This window comes from Pongo abelii, chromosome 2, assembly GCF_028885655.2.
Source record: "Pongo abelii isolate AG06213 chromosome 2, NHGRI_mPonAbe1-v2.0_pri, whole genome shotgun sequence".
NCBI classification, from domain to species: domain Eukaryota; kingdom Metazoa; phylum Chordata; class Mammalia; order Primates; family Hominidae; genus Pongo; species Pongo abelii.
In genome coordinates this window covers 168,203,525-168,222,258 of record NC_085928.1, presented here as the reverse complement: position 1 = coordinate 168,222,258, position 18,734 = coordinate 168,203,525, and the positions used below count along the sequence as shown (strand labels likewise).

The 18,734-nt window shown below is 37.2% G+C and overlaps 1 protein-coding gene and 1 long non-coding RNA gene across 13 annotated transcripts in view; one reads left to right on the top strand and one right to left on the bottom strand.

The window, feature by feature from the left end:
• LOC134761046 (uncharacterized) overlaps positions 1–18,192 on the top strand; it is a 60,738-nt gene extending 42,546 nt beyond the window's left edge. Inside the window, exon 3 of the long non-coding RNA XR_010139280.1 lies at positions 17,934–18,192. This is a non-coding gene — a long non-coding RNA (uncharacterized LOC134761046). The remainder of the gene's footprint in view (positions 1–17,933) is intronic.
• The window catches only part of RSRC1 (arginine and serine rich coiled-coil 1), a 424,026-nt gene that overhangs the window by 26,809 nt on the left and 378,483 nt on the right, over positions 1–18,734 (bottom strand). The gene's annotated exons all lie outside the window — the stretch shown is intronic.

Sequence of the window (18,734 nt, the reverse complement as noted above, 5' to 3'; positions counted from 1 at the left end):
AAACTGAAAAAGAGGGTGTTTCCAGAATAGTGTAGTCGGTTGAGTTAAATGCTGCTCAGAGTTTGCATGTGATTAGAAAAATTATACTAGATTTGGAAAATTAGAGAGTATTGGTGATTTTGACAAAAGCAGTTTTAATGGAATGACGTTAAGTAAAATTGGAGAGGGATGGTGGTTAAATGAAGACTTCTGTTTCCCAGATTATGGAGGATACGGATATATGATAAATTAAATGATACTTCTACTGGTACTTCTAAATGATACTTCCATAACAAGAATATTAAATATTTTTAAAAATCAAATTAAATGTATTGCTGAGATCACAGGAAGTTAAAAAAAAATCTATGACCCAAAATGAAGAGTTATAGTAGTCCTTTAACCCATAAAGAAATTGAATCATTTGACAAAAAAAAAACTTTTATAAACACCATACTCAGAAGATTTACAGAAAAGTTCTATCAAACGTTCAAGGAAAAGATAATTTTGATGTTACACAAACTGACTTCCTAATTCATTTTACTAGGCTAGCACAATCTTGCTTTTTAAAACCCAGTCAAGAACAGTACCAAAAAAGGTCACAGAAGCAAATCATGAAAGCAGATGCAAAAAAAGGTATGGGAGTAAAAAAAAAAAAAAAATATATATATACACACACACACTTACATACATATATATGCATAATTTATATAAAAATAAATGAAATTAAATGGTATAAAAATAGATAATACACCATAACCATGTTTGGTTTATTCTAGGACCACAAATTTAGTTTAACACAGAAGATATATTAATATAATTAATAACATTTTGGGATTAAAAGAGAAAAATTAAACTAAAAAAACTAAAGTCAGCTGGGTGTGATGGCCCATGCCTATAATCCTCACTTTGGGAAGCAGAGGCAGGAGGACTGCCTGAGTCCAGGATTTCAAGACCAACCTGGTCAGACCCTGTCTCAACAACAACAACAACAAAAAAATTAGCTGGGTGTTGTGGTATACACCTATAGTTCCAGCACTTTGGGAAGCTGAGGTGGATCACTTGTGTCCAGGAGTTCAAAACTTCAGTGAGCCATGATCATGCCACTGCACTCTACCTGGGGCAACATAGCAAGACCCTGTCTCTAAAAAAAAAAAAAAGTCTAACAAAACTTACTATTTACTTGAGATCGAAACAAAATAAAAAAGGAAGGAAACACCTCTGATCTGAAGCAAAGGGAATCCACCAAAACAAACATCACCCCCCATAAAAAAGATAAAGCAAGTATCATACTTGTTAAATATTAAAAAGCAATACCTTAATGATCACAAACAGGATGATGATACTAACTATCACCATTTCTATTAGGTACTGGTTAGTGGTGGTTGCAGTCAGTGCAGTAAGAAAAGAAAAAGAAATAAACGACATAACAAGTGGAAAGAAAGAGACAAAAAGATAAGATGATTGTTTTTATAGAAAACCCAGAAGTATCTACAGATAATTTGTTAGGTACAAAATCAATACTCAAGAATCAACTTCATTTCTATACAGCAGCCCTGAACAGAAAATGTAATTGTAAAAAGATAACAATATTAATAGCAAAAAATATAAGGCAACTAGGAATAAATCCAACAAATGAGATGCCAATTCTTTAGGGAGAAAATTGTAAAAGTTTATTAGCAGATACTAAAGAAAACCTAAATAAATATGCAGAGCTATACCATGCTCCAGGATAAAAATACTCAATATCATAAAGACATCATTCTCACCAAATCAATCTATGGAGTCAATGTAATTTCAATAAAACTCTCACCATTGTAGTTGGTCAATTTATTTACTTAATCGATTTAATGAAACCTGAAAAACTCATTCATATGGAAGAACAAAGATTAAAAATAACCAATTATTCATGTAGAAGAAAAATCAAGTGTGGGATTTGTCTTACTAGATATGAAGACTTAAAAATCAATTCCAATACAGTTAGAAAAGATGAATAAAACCCACTATCTGATAACGCAACAGGCTAACTATAGTCAATAACGTAATTGTACATTTAAAAATAGCTTAAAAAGTATAATTGGATTGTTTGTAACACAAAGGATAAATGCTTGAGGGGATGAGTACCCCATTTTCTGTGATGTGATTATTATGCATTGCATGCCTGTATCAGAACACTTCATGTACCCCATAAATGTATACACCTACTATATACCACGAAAATTAAACATCAAAAAAATCAATTCCAGGTGGATTAAGAATTTAAATGGGAAATTCTTTGGAGAATATCATTATGACCTTGACTTAGGGAAGAATTTTCTGATACAGGACATAAAAAATATAAAACATAAAAGGACTGATAAATTTGAATACATAAAAATTAAGACATACTAAGAGAAGATATCTGTAATACATATTAATTTACAAAGAACTAATAAAAGATAAACCAATAGGAACATGTAATTAAAAACCTGAATAAACATTTCACAGATAAAGGAATACCAATGACCAATACATACATGAGAAGACGCTCAACCCCATTAGTAATCTTGGAAATGACCTTGCAAATCAAAATCAGATAACATTTTATAGTCATCACACTATGGCAATGAAATCATACACTGGCAACAATCAAAATGTCTGGAAAGATCAAGCATGGCAAGGATGTGGAGCAATCAGAAATGTTATGCAATACTTAGGGGAGTGAAGACTGGCATCAATCACTTTGGAAACAATGTGGCACTATGTGGTTGAACTGAAGATGTGTGTACTTTATACCTCAGCAATTCTACTCCTAGGCATATATGTACCCTGGAGAAATGCCTGCACATGTGTACCAGGAAAGAGGTATAAGAATGTTTATGTTTGTAATAGCAAAAAATCTGAAATAACCAAATGTGCATCAACAAGAGAATGAGTAAGTTTTGGTATAGTCTAAAAATAGAATATTATACAATGGTGAAAACGAATAAACTACAACTATAGACAGTACTATCACTATGGTATACCATAATGTTCAACAGAAAAAGAAAGCAAGTCATAAAAATTTATATACTATTTTTTACTTTGTAAAATATAACATCTGGTAATTTTTTAGTTTGTAAAATATTAATATAATATCTTGTAAGAGATGGGGCCTTGCTATGTTGCCCAGGCTGGCCTTGAACCCCTGGGCTCAAGCGATCCTCCCACCTCAGCTTACTTAAATTTGTAAAATTAGAAATATAACATTTCTAAAAGTAAATGTTATATTACTGGTAATATACACAGATGTGGTGAAAGCATAGAGAGAAGCAAGAGAAGAATGGGCATAAAATTCAGAATAGAAAAGATTGAAGAATTCAGCAGAAGAGTTTTCATTTTTCTGTATCTCAAGTTGGAAGTTGTGTGCAGGTGTCTATATTACTATTACTCTTTATGCCCTTTACATATCTTCTAAAGAGGCTTTTGAATGTATGTCATACTTCATGAAAACAGTTAAAAACTGAATGAGGTCAACAAATGGGTCTAAGACTACTGGAATAATCCACATGCAAAGATAATAGAGTTGGATCTTTCACATCCTACACAAAAATGAACTCAAAATGGATCACAGATCTAAATATAAAACCTAAAACTATACAACTCTCAGAAGAAATGACAGTAGTAAATCTTTGTGATCTTAGGTTAGGCAAAGCCCTCTTAAATATCATACCATAAGCTGATGTAACAAAAAATAAACAGATAAACTGAACTTCATCAAAGTTAAAAACATTCGTGCCTCAAAGAATACAATCAAGAAAGTAAAAAAGACAACCAACAGAATAGGAGAAAATATCTGCAAATCAGGGAGCAGAGGTGGGAGGACTGCTTGAGCCCACGGGTTCAAGGTCAGCCTGGGCAACAGAGCAGGACCTCATCTCTCAAGAGGTATTATTGTACATCCTTCTTGTGATGACGTGAGATGATAAAATGCCTACGTGATGAGATACTACAAAAGTTGATCTGATAATTGAGATGGCAACGAAGTGACTAATGAGCGGCAGTGTATACAATATGAATACACTGGACAAAGAGATGGTTCATGTGTGATGGTGTGAGATTTCATCACGCTACTCAGCACAATTTAAAACTTACGAATTGTTTATTTCTGGAATTTTTCATTTCATATTTTTGGACTACAGTTCACTGTAACTAAAACCACAGAAAGAGAAACGACAGATAAGGGGGGGCGACTACATATGCATTTAAAAAAAAAAAGAGAAAAACAAGGTGACACTCATTAGGTATGACATGTATGACACAGACTTTAGTTATATATTGTGGATAGTTAAGAAAGAAAAATGTGGGCTAGGAAATAGATATAGAGAGAGGGTAGACAGACAAATGTGACATACAGAGACACACACACAAAAGGGATGAAACAACAGGAGGGAGAGATAAGAAGAAAAAAAGAGAAACAGAGGAAAAGGAAAACGAATAAGAGAAATAGGAAGATCTTTGGTCTTGTGACTGGGTGCCAGACAACTGATCATCATAGCCTTCAAATTGGCTACAGTTCTTAGTAGCAAATTCCAAACCATTTAAACTATCCCCATTGAAAGACAAAATTTTTTTAAAGCAAAACCAAAACCCACAAAAATCCCTAGATTATTATTAATTTTTAAAATTTAATTTTTTTTTCTGTAGACAGACTCTCTCTCATTCTATTACCTAGGCTAGAGTGCAGTGGCATGATCATAGCTCACTGCAGCCTTGATCTCCTGGGCTCTAGGGGTACTCCCAATCTGAGCCTCCTGAGTAGCAAGGATTGCAGGCGTGTGCCCCCATGCTGGGCTACTCTTAATTTTTTTTAGTTGAAATGGGGTCTCACTATGTTACCCAGGCTGGTCTCAAACTCCTGAGTTCAAGCATTCCTCCTGCCTCAGCCTCCCAAAGTGCTGGGATTATAAGAGTGAGCCATCATACCTGGCCAATGCCCTGGATTAAAAACTGATACATTATTCAAATTCTTATTAAAAGGTTTTGGTGAAAATTTGGACACTCAAGCATTCTTGTATTTTTTTAAACAATAGAGAATAATCCTAATTCTGTTATATAAAACAAGAATTGTCACATTTTATTTCATACATAAGACAGGCCATCAACTTTCAAGATGCTGCTACTCATGCTTTTTTTCAGAACAACATTTATAATATCACCTATAAAAACCTGCCCTGTGAGCCCTGAACAATTTTTTAAAATACTGATATATAATAGTTGTACATATTTTGTGGTACCTGTGCTATTTTGATACATGTATACAATGTATAATTATCAAATTAGGGTAACTGGAATATTTATCACCTCAAACATTTTTCTTTGTGTTGGGAACATTAGAATTATTCTCTTCTAGCTATTCTGAAATATATAATAAATATTATAGTTAATTATAGTTTCCCTACTGTACTATCAAATACTAAAACTTATTTCTTCCATCTGTTATTTTTGTACTCTTTAACCAACTTCTCTTCATCCTCCACCCTTCTCAGCCTCTGGTAACCATGATTCTACTTTCTACCTCCATGAGATCTACTCTTTTAACTCCCACATGTGATTGACAACATATGATATTTGTCTTTCTGTGTTTGGCTTATTTTATTTAACTTAATGACCTCCAGTTCCATCCATGTTGCTGCAAATAACAGGATTTCACTCGTTTATTTGTGGCTGAATAATATTCCATTGTGTATATATACACCACATTTAAAAAATCCATTCATCCATTAACGGCACTTTGGTTGACTCCATATCTTTGCCATTAGGACTAGTGCTGCAATAAACACGAGGGTGCAGATATTTTTTTCCATAAACTGTTTCCTTTATTTGGGATATATATATATATAAAATAAACTTATGCATATATAAAATACATATAAATATATACATACGTAAAATATATACACACACACACCAGTGGGATTCCTGGATCATATGGTAGTTCTACTTTTAGTTTTTTAAGGAACCTCCATACTGGTTTCCATAGTGGCTATATACTTTACATTCCCACCAACAATGTATGTGGGTTTCCTTTTGTCCACATCCTTGCCAGCAACCACTAATTTTTGTCTTTTCCGTAACGGCCATTTTAACTGAGGTGAGACGATATCTCACTGTGGTTTTAATTTGCACTTCCCTGATAATTAGTGATGGTGAGCATTTTTTCATATACTGTTGGCCGTTTATATGTTGTCTTCTTTTCAGGACGTCTATTGTGGTGTTTTGCTCGTTTTTCCTTTTTAAGTTACATGCTTTGAAAAAGCCTGTACAATAAGAGTCTCTGAATACCCACCTCCCTTCTTTTTAAATTTATTATTATTATTTTTTCGCTACATTGACCATGCTGGTCTCAAATTCCTGGCTCCGTGTGACACATACTCTCATCTCAGCCTCTCAAAACACTGAGATTACAGGCATAAGCCTGGCCTTTTAGCTGATTTTTAATGGAATTATTATTATTATTATTGTGTGCTATTGAGTTAAGCATTTGAGTTCCTTACATATTTTGGTTATTAATCCCTTCTCAGATGGATAGTTTACAAATATTTTCTGCCATTCTGTAGCTTGTCTTTCACTTGGTTGATTGTTTCCTTTGCTGAGCACAAGCTTTATAGGTTGATGCAATCCCATTTGTCTATTTTTGCTTCTGTTGTCTGTGTTTTTGAGGCCTTGCCCAAAAAATCCTTGCCCACATTGTTGTCCTGTAGTATTTCCTCAATAGTTCTAACAAACTTCTTTGGGATTTTTATTTGCTTTTTAAAGAAATGTTTGTAAATCTCTGCATGATAAAACCTCTATGCTTGGTGCACATCATTTTCCTACATGGATCACTTGGTTTCAGCCATGTTAAATTTCATTCAGTTTTCAATTATTTGAAGAACCATATTCTCTTGTTTACAGGTTTCACAAATGCTGTTCCCTTTACTTGGAACATTCCTATCCTTTCTCCCTTTCATCTATCTAATTCTTATTTGTTCTTAACCCTCAGTTTACAATCTACTTTCTTCCTTGAACCTATATAAGTCCGACTAGAAACCTTCTATGAACTTCTATAGCACGCAAAACTTCCTTTCAGGTTCTTCCTTCAGCCTGGAATACCTATCATCCAGTTTTTCAAAATGAATTTTACTTCTGCAAAATTCAGCTCAAATGCCACTCCTTGTGAAACCTTCTCAAAGCTCTACTGAGCATTTATTCTCCTTACATTATAGTTTTACAGAGTTTCTCACCCACTAGATGATATAATACAGAAGAGCTCTTACATGTACTCCCACAGTATTCAGCCCAGAGTAGGGAATCAGTAAATATAAACTGGCTCAGTGAATGAACTTGATGAAATTAATCCTATGGTGAAAGAAAGCTGGCCTAAGAGTTAGAGCCCTGCTTATACCAAGAGAGGGCTAATCTAGGAACACCTCCAGGGTGACAGGTACTTCCAACTAGGTGAAAGGATCACAATTATAAGCAGTATGAATCCCACAGAAGACTACTTCATAAAAAAGTGCTGCAGTACCCATGAAAGTCATAAATATAAACTGGCTCGTGAATGAACTTGATGAAATTAATCCTAGGGTGAAAGAAAGCTGGCCTAAGAGTTAGAGCCCTGCTTATACCAAGAGAGGGCTAATCTAGGAACACCTCCAGGGTGACAGGTGCTTCCAACTAGGTGAAAGGATCACAATTATAAGCAGTATAAATCCCACAGAAGACTACTTCATAAAAAAGTGCTGCAGTACCTATGAAAGTCATAAATAAATCAGTACACTATAAAAAAACTGGCAGTGACCTGGTAATAGATTTTGACTGAATTGATTATTCACTTACAGTACTCAACATAGTCCTGCAAATGCATCAACTGTGTAATGAACAACTATTAAGTTTATTGATTTTCTGATTTCCATTGATAAAAGGCCAAAGCTACACATAAATATTTGTGTTAGTAATACACAAGAACAAACAACTTTGACAAATGAAACCTCAAAAGCCTAAACAGTCCAAGTTAATAAAAATTTGAAGGCCAAACATCAGATCTAAAGGAAATACCTAACAAATGAATCTAATACACTTAATAACTAGTGAAGACAGTCTTGATCATCTCTTTCCTCTCACAGACTTTAAAAGGTTTCCTTTATCCTACCGTTGAGATTATTTCATAATAGGTATGCTTTCTATATCCTTCAATAATCAAGATTTTGTATTTATATAGCCTCCAGCTAACATTTGGATACACTTGCCAAAGTGCTTTCATATAGTTAATTCTTATAAAATCCCTGTGAGATAAGCATTGTTTTCTTCATTTTTACTTTAAGAACTGAAGTTCAGTGAGGTTAAATGATATGACCAAAGGCCACTCAGTAAGTAGTAAGTAGACCACTCAGTACCCAGTGAGTAGAAAGACCAGTGTGTAAATCTAGGTCACACAATTTAAAAAGCAATATGAAATAGCAAAGGAACATTTTATCCTACTCTTAACAAATTTTCAGTGCATATTACCTTAAATTCATTGGCTATACCATTAAAATATTTTCATAGTAGCCTGATCTGATCATGGCAGACGGGAGGCAGGACTAGACTGCAGCTCCAACCTGGACAGACAGAGCAGCATCACAGAGGCTTGCATTGTGAATTTTAGCTCCAGAATGACTGCAAGAACAAACCAGCAATCCCGAGAGGACCCACAGAGCTAATGAAGGAAGCTGACTGCTTCTGCAGGACCTGGGAGACATCCCAAATACTGTGAGTGCCCCAACTGTGGAAATCAGAATGGGAGAGCCTCCGCTCCCGAACACACACCCCCATTGGAGAAACTGAAGGTCTGTTTGCGGGAGAAGTTTCTGACCTCACCTGAAGCTGAGACAATTTAGAGAGCTGAGTGAAATACAGGGGTAGAAGAAGCAGCAGAAAGGCCCTGGGAGTTCACTGGGTGCCCAAGGACATTCCTGCCTGACACCACAGGAATCCACCGGGAGGGTGGCCAGAGGAGCTGGGGGAAAAACACTACAGGGAGAAGGAAATCTCCAGCTGAACTCTGTAACAATTTGAATGGGATGGGAAGCCTCCTGGCCAGAACTCAGGGGAGGGCACAAATCCCATGTGCAGACTCCACAGGTGGGGGAAGAACCAAGCCCTTTTCTGGGAGACAGGTAGTCTTGGGGCAAGTCCTCAAGCCTGGCTTGCCCAACACCTGGAAACAGACTCAGGGCTGTTGGGGGGGCATGGTGAGAGTGAGACCAGCCCTTTGGTTTGCACAGGAGCTGGATGAGGCCTGTGACTGCCGCCCTCCTCCACTTCCGTAACAACCTGCATGACTCAGCAGAGGCAGCTATAATCCTCCTAGGTACTCAACTTTATTGACCTGGGAACCTCATCCCCATCTCCAACAGCAGGTGCAGCAAGACCCGCCCAAAGAGAGTCTGAGCTCAGACATGCCTAGCCCTGCCCCCAACTGATGGTCCTTCCCTACCCACTCTGGTAGCTGAAGACAAAGGGCATATAATCTTGGGAGTTCTAGGGCCCCGCCCACCACTGGTTCCTCTCCATACTACCACAGGTGATGCTCTCTGGAAAATGCCACCTCCCAGCAGGAGGCCAACCCTCACAAAAATGGAACATGAAACCACCAAAGCTAAGAACCCTCATGGAGTCCATTGCACTCCCCCAATACCTCCACTGGAACAGATGCTGGTATCCACAGCTGAGGGACCCATAGGTGATTTACATCATAGGACTCTGTGCAGACAGCCCCCAGTACCACCCCGGAGCTGGGTAGACTTGCTGGGGGGCTAGACCCAGAAGAGAGACAACAATCACTGCAGCTCAGCTCACAGGAAGCCACATCCATAGAAAAAGGGGGAGAGTACTACATTTAGGAACACCCCATGGAATAAAAGAATCTCAACAACAGCCTTCAGCCCTAGACCTTCCCTCTGACAGAGCTTGTTTTCTGGTTCCCTCTCTAACCAAATGAGAAGGAACCAGAAAACCAACTCAGGTAATATGACAAAACAAGGCTCTTTAACAAGCCCCCAAAATCACACTACTTTACCAGCAATGGATCCAAACCAAAAAGAAATCCCTGAAATCATTTTTACCTTAAAAAGAATTCAGGAGGTTAGTTATTAAGCTAATCAGGGAGGTACCAGAGAAAGGGAAACCCAATGCAAGGAAATCCAAAGAACAATACAAGAAACGAAGGGAGAAATATTAAAGGAAATAGCTTAAAGAGAAAACAATAAAAAATTCAGGAAACTTGGGACACACTTATAGAAATGCAAAATACTCTGGAAATTCTCAGCAGTAGAATTGAACAAGGAGAAGAAAGAAATTAAGAGCTCAAAGACAAGGTCTTCAAATTAACCCAATACAACAAGGACAATGAAAAAAGAATAAGAAAAAAGAACAAAGCCTCCAAGAAGTCTAGGATTATTTTAAATGACCAAACCTAAGAATAATTGGTGTTCCTGAGGAAGAAGAGAATTCTAAAAGCTTGGAAAACATATTTGGGGGAATAATTGAGGAAAACTTCCCTAGCCTTGCTAGAGAACTAGACATGCAAATACAAGAAGCACAAAGAACACCCAGGAAATTCACTGCAAAAAGATCATCACCTAGGCACATTGTCATCAGGTTATCCAAAGTTAAGACGAAGGAAAGAATCTTAAGAGCTGTGAGACAGAAGTACCAGGTAACCTATAAAGGAAAACCTATCAGATTAATGCAGATTTATCAGCAGAAACCCTACAAACTAGCAGAGATTGGGGCCGTATCTTCAGCCTCCTCAAACAAAACAATTATTAGCCAAGAATTTTGTATCTAGCAAAACTAAGCCTCATATATGAAGGAAAGATACAGTCTTTTTCAGACAAAAATGCTGAGAGAATTCGCCATTAGCCACCACTGCAAGAACTGCTAAAAGGAGCTCTAAATCTTAAAATGAATCCTGGAAACACATCAAAACAAAACCTCTCTAAAGCATAAATCACACAGGATCTATAAAACAAAAATGCAAGTTAAAAAGCAAAAACAAAACAAAAAACAAAGTACACAGGCAGCAAATAGCACAATGAATGCAACTGTACCTCACATCTCAATACTAACGTTGAATGTAAATGGCCTAAATGCTCCACTTAGAAGATACAGAACCGCAGAATGGATAAGAACTTTCCAATCAACTGTCTGCTGCCTTCAGGAGACTTACCTAACACATAAGGACTCACACAAACTTAAAGTAAAGGGGCAGAAAAGGCATTTCATGCAAATGGACACCAAGAGTGAGCAGGGGTAGCTATTCTTATATCAGACAAAAGAAACTTTAAAGCAACAGCAGTTAAAAAAAGACAAAGAGGGACATTATATAACGACAAACAGCCTTGTCCAAAAGGAAAATAACACATATATGCACCTAAAACTGGAGCTCCCAAATTTATAAAACAACTACTAATAGATCTAAGAAATGAGATAGACAGCAACACAATAATAGTAGGGGACTTCAATACTCCACTGACAGCATTAGACAGGTCATCAAGACAGAAAGTCAACAAAGAAACAATGGATTTAAACTATACCTTGGAACAAATGGACTTAGCAGATATATACAGAACATTTCAACCAACAACCCCAGAATACACATTCTATTCAACAGCTAATGGAACTTTCTCCAAGATAGACCATAAGATAGGCCATAAAATGAGGCTCAATACATTTAAGAAACTGAAATTTTATCAAGCACTCTCTCAGATCACAGTGGAATAAAACTGGAAATTAACTCCAAAAGGAAGCTTCAAAACCATGAAAATACATGGAAATTAAATAACTGCTTCTGAATGAGCATTGGGTCTAAAATGAAATCAAGATAGGAATTTAAAAATTCTTCGAACTGAATGACAATAATGACACAATCAATCAAAACCTCTGGGCTACTGCAAAGGCAGTGCTAAGAGGAAAGTTCATAGCCCTAAACACCTACATCAAAAAGACTGACAGAGCACAAACTGACATTCTAAGGTCACACCTCAAGGAACTAGAGAAACAAGAAAAAAACAAACCCAAACCCAGCAGAGGAAAGGACATAACCAAGATCAGAGCAGAACTAAATGAAATTGAAACAAAAAAATACAAAAGATAAACAAAACAAAAAGCTGGTTCTTTGAAAGATAAATAAAATTGATAGACAATTAACAAGATTAACCAAGAAAAGAGAGAAAATCCAAATAACCTCATTAAGAAATGAAACAGGAGATATTAAACTCACACCAGTGAATGATCTTTTGTAGATCATTCAAGGCTACTATGAACACCTTTATGTACATAAACTAGAAAACCTAGAAGAGATGGATAAATTCCTGGAAAAATACAACTCTCCTAGCTTAAATCAGCAAGAATTAGATACTCTGAACAGACCAATAATGAACAGTGAGATTGAAATGGTAATTAAAAATTTATCAACAAAAAAAAAGCCCAGGACCAGAAGGACTCACAGCAGAATTCTACCGATATTCAAAGAATTCGTACCAATCCTTTTGACACTATTCCTCAAGACAGAGAAAGTAGGAACCCTCCCCAATTCATTCTATGAAGCCAGCATCACCCTAATACCAAAACCAGGAAAGGACATAACCAAAAAAAGAACACTACAGACTGATATCCTTGATGAATATAGATGCTAAAATCCTTAACAAAATACCAGCTCACTGAATCCAACAACATTTCGAAAAGATAACCCACCCTGATGAAGTGGGTTTCATATGAGGGATGCAGGGATAGTTCAACATATGCAAGTCAATAAATGTCATACACCACATAAGCATAATTAAAAACAAAAATCACATGATCATCTCAATAGCTGCAGAAAAAGCATTCAACAAAATCCAGCATCCCTTTATGATTAAAACTCTCAGCAAAATCGGCATACAACGGACATACCTCAATGTAATAAAAGCCATTTATGACAAACTCACAGCCAACATAATATTGAATGGGGAAGAGTTGAAAGCATTCCCTCTGAGAGCTGGAACAAGACAAGGATGCCCACTCTCACCACTCCACTTCAACATAGTACTGGAAGTCATAGCCAGAGCAATCAGACAAGAAAAGGAAATAAAGGGCATCCAAATAGGTAAAGAGGGAGTCAAACTGTCACCGTTTGCTGATGATATGATCAATTACCTTGAAAACCCTAAAGACTCCTCCAGAAAGCTCCGAGAACTGATAAAATAATTCAGCACATCAACATACACAAATCAGTAGCTTTTCTACACACTAACAGCGACCAACTGGAGAATCAAATCAAGAACTCAACCCCTTTTACAACAGCTGAAAAATAAATAAAATACTTAGGAATATACCTATTGAAGGAGCTGAAAGACCTCTACAAGGAAAACTACAAAACACTGCTGAAAGAAATCATAGCTGACACAAACAAATGGAAACACATCCCATACTCATGGATGGGTGGAATCAATATTGTGAAAATGACCATACTGCCAAAAGCAATCTACAAATTCAATGCACTCCCCATCAAAACACCACCATCATTCTTCACAGAATTAGAAAAAAAAATTCTGTTTTTTTGTTTTTGAGACAGTCTCGCTCTGTCGCCCAGGCTGGAGTGCAGTGGCACAATCTCGGCTCACTGCAAGCTCCACCTCCCGGGTTCACACCATTCTCCTGCCTCAGCCTCCCGGGTAGCTGGGATTACAGGCGTGTGCCACCACGCCTGGCTAATTTTTTGTATTTTTAGTAGAGACAGGGTTTCACTATGCTAGCCAAGATGGTCTCAATCTCCTGACCTCATGATCCGCCCGCCTTGGCTTCCCAAAGTGCTGGGATTACAGGTGTGAGCCACTGCACCCAGCCAGAAAAAAACAATTCTAAAATTCATATGGAACCAAAAATGAGCCTGCATAACCAATGCAAGATTAAGCAAAAAGAACAAATCTGGAAGCATCACACTGCCTGATTTCAAACTATACTATAAGGCCACAGTCACCAAAACAGCGTGGTACTGGTATAAAAATAGGCACATAGACCAATGGAACAGAATAGAGAACCCGGAAATAAACCCAAATACTTCCAGCCAACTGATCTTCGACAAAGCAAACAAAAACATAAAGTAGGGAAAGGACACCCTTTTCAATAAATGGTGGTGGGATAATTGGCTAGCCACATGTAGGAGAATGAAACTGAATCCTCATCTCTCACCTTATACAAAAATCAACTCAAGATGGATTAAGGTCTTAAATCTAAGACCTGAAACTATAAAAATTCTAGAAGATAACGTTGTAAAAACCCTTCTAGATGTTGGTTTAGGCAAGGATGTCATAACCAAGAACGCAAAGCAAATGCAATAAAAACAAAGATAAATAGTTGGGACTTAATTAAACTAAAGAGCTTTTCCATGGCAAAAGGAACAGTCAGCAGAGTAAACAGACAACCCACAGGGTGGGAGAAAATATTCACGATCTATACATCTGATAAAGGACTAATATCCAGAATCTACAAAGAACTCAAATCAGTAAGAAAAAAAACAAAACAAAACAATACCATCAAAAAGTGGACTAAGGACATGAATAGACAATTCTCAAAAGAAGATATACAAATGGCCAATAGATATATGAAAAAATGCTCAACATCACCAATGATCAGGGAAATGCAAATCCAAACCACAATGCAACACTACCTTACTCCTGCAAGAACGGCCATAATAAAAAAAAAAAATAGATGTTGGCAGGGATGCAATGATCAGGGAACACTTCTACACTGCTGGTGGGAATGTAAACTAATACAGCTGCTATGGAAAACAGCATGGAGATTCCTTAAAGAACTAAAGGTAGAACTACCATTCGATCCAGCAATCCCACTACTGGGTATCTATCTACCCAAAGGAAAAGAAGTCATTATATGAAAAAGATACTTGCACACTCATGTTTATAGCAGCATAATTCATAAGTGCAAATCGTGAAACCAACCCAAACGCCCATCAATCAACAAGTGGATAAAGAAACTGTGAGATATGTGTGTGTGTGTGTATATATATATATATATATATATATACACATTGTATCTTCTCACTGATATGTGGGAGCTAAGCTGTGAGGACATAAAGGCATAAGAATTATACAATGGGCTGGGCGTGGAGGCTCACACCTGTAATCCCAGCATTTTGGGAGGCTGAGGCAGGCGGATCACGAGGTCAAGAGATCCAGGCCATCCTGGCCAACATGGTGAAACCATATCTCTACTAAAAATACAAAAATTAGCTAGGCATGGTGGCGCGCCCCTGTAGTCCCAGCTACTCGAGAGGCTGAGGCAGGAGAATTGCCTGAACCCGGGGGGCAGAGGTTGTAGTGAGCCGAAATTGCGCCACTGCACTCCAACCTGGGCGGCTGAACGAGACTCCATCTCAAAAAAAAAAAAAAAAAAAAGATACAATGGACTGTGGGGACTTGGGGGGAAGAATGGGAGGGAGGAGAGGGATAAAAGACTACAAATGTGGTGCAGTGTATACTACTCGGGTGATGGGTGCACCAAAATCTCACAAATCACCACTGAAGAACTTACTCATGTAACGAAATACCACCTGTACCCCAATAACTTATGGAAAAAAAAGTAGGTACACTCCTAATGGTGGTTGCCAGGGGCTGGGGGGAGGGGGAATGGGGAGTTATAGTTTAATGGGTATAGAGTTTCAGTTTTGCAAGATGAAAAAGTTCTGGAGATCTGTTGTACAACAGTGTGAATATACATAACACTACTGAACTGTATACTTAAAATGGTTAAGATGGTAAAATTTCTTACGTATTATTTTACCACAATTAAAAAATTTTAAATTAAAAATTTTTTCATCGTATATATTCTATTTTATATTCTGCTTTTCATCTCTACTTAAACCCTCTCTCCTTTTTTTCCATGAGCCAAACTTTTTATTTGCTTATTTTTTTGTATTTGAAGTACTCTTCAACGACATCTTTGGCCTGAGATTCTTTGCCATAGTCCTTGACTACTACACAATTGCAACCAATGACTTTATAGGGTTTTCCCTCTCTGAGGCCTATCTCTTCCCCTAGTTTCTTACTGTCATCAAACTTACTTAGGTGTAGATTTGGTGTTCAGCACAAAGGGCCACGACCAACATGACATACACAGGCTTATCACAGACCACAGCTGGATGCAAACATGTAAAGATGGGCTTGGAACTTGTCTAAGGCTTTGGCAGCTTTGCAAATTCCACATGCTAAGACATCGTGGATGAGGGCAGTCTTCAGCACGTTTTGTAAAACAGTGTTCATGTCCATAATGCCACAAGGCCAACTCTGGGAAAGGGTGGTAAATTTTCAGAAGACTCAGGCTATCTCAGTGAATGCTGTCTTTCCATGGGTCCCTATTACTCTTTTACTATAATGAAGGTCTATTCCAGCGGTTCTCAAAGTGTGCTCTCCAGACCAATTGTATCAGCATCACCTGGGTGTACTTCTTAGCACTGCAATCCTTAGTCCCTATCTCAGACCCCCTGAATCAGAAACTCTGGGAGTGGAACAATCAGTCTCCAGGTGATTTTGAGGCACACTAAAGTTTGAAAACCACTAGTCTATCCTGTTTAAACAGAAATCCGATCTCCCAAGTATGCAAAAATATGACAAATACATAAAATCAAAATTCAGTTATTCAGAGGAAGAGTAACTATTCATAAATTTTGTGCCCCAATTGCACCGCTAGATATATTTTATAAAGAATGTAATACTAATTTTTAATATGCAGGGCAAACAAAGCTAGGCAAGAGTAGTAGGGGGGCACAAATACCACAAAAGATCATTCCCCAATAATTTCTCTTTTATGTACACTTGTACCTATATAACATATGTGTGTATGTATATATAGATATATAATTATATTTCATATTATATTTGTAATTGTATTTTGGTATTAGAATTACTTTCTTATTTAAGCCAGGCGTCAGCAAACTTTTGCCGTAAAGGGCAAGACAGTAAGTATTTTAGGCTTTGTAGGCCATACAGTCTCTGTCACAACTATTCAATTCTGCTGTTGCAGCACAAACACAGCCACTGACAATACGTAAACAAATGAGAGTGGCTTTTGTTTCAACAGTACTTTATAAAACTTGGTGGTGGGCTGGATTTGGCTGATTGGTCTTAGTTTGCTGACCTCTGACTTAAGCTGTCACTAAAATACATTTCAATTAAGTTTTCTGAGTGACTGTGGGCAGTGTGTGCATAATCAGAAACTAAATGTTGCATAAACAATTCACACTGGAGGCCGGGCGTGGTTACTCATGCCTGTAATCCCAGCACTTTGGGAGGCTGAGGTGGGTGGATCACTTGAGGTCAGGAGTTCGAGACCAGCCTGGACAACATGGTGAAACCCTGTCTCTACCAAAAAGTATAAAAATTAGCCAGGCATGATAGCACACACCTGTAGTCCTAGCTACTCAGGAGGCTGAGGTGGGAGAATCGCTTGAACCCAGGAGGTGGAGTTGCAATGAGCCAATATCGTGCCACTCCACTCCAGCCTGGGTGACAGAGTGAGACACTGTCAAAACAAACAAACAAACAAAAAACCCAAAAAACAAAAACAAAAACAAAAAACAATTCATATTGGAGATCTTGCTTTATATGAAGAAAATTATGTAATGTGCAAAAATGTGTTGGTCAATAACAGGCTGCATATAAAATACACAATGGTGGTTCCATAAGATTATAATAATGGGGTTGAAAATTCCTATTGCCCAGTGATGTCATAGCTACCCTAACACTGTGGCACAACACATAACTCATGCATCTGTGGTGATGCTGGTGGAAACAAACAAAGCAGCGCTGCCAGTCTTATAAAAGTATAGCACATACAATTATGTAGAGCACATAATACTTGATGATAAATGACTGTTACTGGTTTATGTATTTACTATACTATATTTTTTATCATAACAGCCTCAGGCAGGGCCTTTCGGAGGTATTCCAGAAGAAGATATCACTACCGTAAGAGACGACAGCTCCATGCATGTTATTGCCCCTAAACACCTTCTGGTGGGACAAGATATAGAGGTGGAAGACGTTGATATTGACAATTCTGACCCTGTGAAAGCTTAGGCTAATGTATGTGTTTGTGTCCTAGTTTTAACAAAAAAGTTTTAAAGTTAAAACAGTTAAAAAAACTGCAAATAGAGGAAATGCTTAAAGAATAAAGGTATAAAAAAGAAAACATTTTTGTACAGTGTATAATATTTGTGTTTTAAGTGTAATTGCAGAAGAGCTAAAAAGTTTTAAAATTTAAATTTAATTTAAAGTTTACAAAGTAAAGTTATAGTAAGCTAAGGTTAATTTATTATTGAAGAAGAAAATGCTTTGTATACACTTAGTATAGCCTAACGTACAGTGTTTATAAAGTCCACAGTAGTGGACAGTAATGTCCTCAGGCTTCAAATTCACTCACCACTCACTGACTCACCTAGAGCAACTTCCAGTTCTACAACTCCATTTATGGTTAAGTGCCCTATATAGATGTACCATTTAAAAAATCTTTTATATCATATTTTTACTACAGCTTTTCTATGTTTAGAGACACAAATATTAACCACTGCGTTATGACTGCCTACAGAGTAACTTGCTGTAAAGGTTTGTAGCCTAGGAGCAATGGGCTATACCATATAGTCGAGGTGTGTAGTAGGCTATACCACCTAGGTTTGTGAGAGTATACTCTACAATGTTTGCAAAATGACACCTAATGACATT